The following is a 2195-nucleotide window of genomic DNA, read 5'->3' as shown; positions in this document are numbered from 1 at the left end:
CACCGACACCCCCAGACCCCCACTGACACCCCCAGATCCCCACTGACACATGCAGGTAGCCCTGCAGGACAGCCCACAGTGGCTGACACCCCCAGACCCCAGGATCCCAGCTGACACCCCAGGGCCCCAGCTGACCCTTGCAGACTTCCACTGACACCCCAGACCCCAGTCGGACACCCACACACCCCTTGACTGATACCGCAACACCCTCAGAACCCATGGCCACACCCCCAGGCTCCCCAGCTGGAAACCCCAGACCCTCTGGTCACACCCCCAGACTCCCTTGCCCACAACCTCAGTCTTCTTGGCAGACATCCCCAGACCCTGTGACTCCCAGCTGGACTCCCCCAGACCCCATAGCCAACACCCCAGACCCTCTGGCCCGTGGAGCGGACTGGTCAAGCTGCATAGGAGGAAGCAGTTCCTCCGAGCTGCTGACTGCTCCCCGCAGTCGGGCACCGGCCGGGGCAGAGCCTGGCGTCCTCGTCCCTCCTGCTCCCCGCAGCCGGGCACCGGCCGGGGCAGAGCCTGGCGCCCTCGTCCCTCCTGCACTCAGCACAGAGGGCCTTGGGGCAGCACTTCAATTCTGTCTGTAATTAAATGAAGCTTCCCTTTGGAAAACGCTGGCTCTTCACTGTCCAGGCAGCAAATTATCTTAAAGCGGACGCTGTTTGTTCTGGGAAGTCACTTGATTTGCTGAGTGTGTGTGTGCCAGTGCGTAGGGCTGTGTGTGGGGGTGGGGGCCTGCGTGTGTGTGTGGGCCTGTGTGCGTGTGGGCCGTGTTGTGTGTGTGCCTGTGTGTGTGCGTGTGTGTACGTGCCTGTGTGTGCTTGTGTGTGTGCTTGTGTGGGCCTGTGTGTACGTGTGTGCCTGTGTGTACTTGTGTGTGTGCTTGTGTGTGGGCCTGTGTGCGCAAGTGGGCCTGTGTGTGCGTGTGGGCCGTATTGTGTGTGTGACTGTGTGTGTGTGCTTGTGTGTGTGTGGTCCTGTGTGTGCATGTGAGCCTGTGTGTATGTTCATGTGGGCTGTTGTATGTGCTTGTGTGTGTGTGTGCGTGTGGGCCGTGTCGTGTGACTGTGTGTGTGCGCCTGTGTGTGTGCTTGTGTGTGTGTGTGGTCCTGTGTGTGTGTATGTGCGCCTGTGTGTGTGTGTGTGGGCCTGTGTTGTGTGTGAGCCTGTGTGTGCATGTGGGCCTGTGTGTGTGCGTGTGTGCCTGTGCGTGCGTGTGGGCTGGTTTTTGTGTGTGTGTGTGTGTGTGCTTGTGCATGTGGGCCTGTGTGTGTGTGCCTGTGTGTGCATGTGGGCCTGTGTGTGCGTGTGGGCTTTTTTGTGTGTGTGTGTGCTTGTGTGTGTGCCTGTGTGTGTGTGGGCCTGTGTGTGCATGTGGGACTGTGTATGTGTGTGCTTGTGTGTGTGCCTGTGTGTGTGTGAGCCTGTGTGTGCATGTGGGCCTGTGTGTGTGTGTGTGCACCTGTGTGTGCATGTGGGCCTGTGTGTGTGTGTGTGCGCCTGTGTGTGCATGTGGGCTTTTGTGTGTAGGCTTTTTTTGTGTGTGTCTGTGTGTGTGCTTGTGCGTGTGAGCCTGTGTGTGCATGTGGGCCTGTGTGTGCGTGTGGGATGTTTTTTTGTGTGTGCACCTGTGTGTGCATGTGGGCTGTTTTGCGTGTGTGTGTGCTTGTGCGTGTGGGCCTCTGTGTGTGTGAGCCTGTGTATGTGGGACTGTGTGTGCGTGTGGGCTGTGTTTTCTGCGTGTGTGTGTGCCTGTGTGTGTGCGCCTGTGTGTGCGTGTGGGCTGTTTTTTGTATGTGTGTGCACCTGTGTGTGCGTGTGGGCTGTTTTTTTGTGTGTGTGTGTGCTTGTGCGTGTGGGCCTCTGTGTGTGTGAGCCTGTGTGTGTATGTGGGACTGTGTGTGCGTGTGGGCTGTGTTTTCTGTGTGTGTGTGTGTGTGTGTGCCTGTGTGTGTGTGCCTGTGTGTGCATGTGGGCCTGTGTGTGTGTGTGCGCCTGTGTATTCCTGTGTGTGCATGTGGGCCTGTGTGTGTGTGTGCGCACCTGTGTGTGTGGGGGCTTTTTTTGTGTGTGTGTGCGCCTGTGTGTGTGTGTAGGCTTTTGTGTGTGTGTGTGTGTGTGCTTGTGCATGTGGGCCTGTGTGTGTGTGAGTCTGTGTGTGCGTGTGGGCTTTTTTTTGTGTGTGT

Source organism: Cebus imitator, unplaced genomic scaffold (assembly GCF_001604975.1).
Source record: "Cebus imitator isolate Cc_AM_T3 unplaced genomic scaffold, Cebus_imitator-1.0 Scaffold497, whole genome shotgun sequence".
NCBI classification, from domain to species: Eukaryota; Metazoa; Chordata; class Mammalia; order Primates; family Cebidae; genus Cebus; species Cebus imitator.
Note: the sequence above shows the minus strand (reverse complement) of the source record.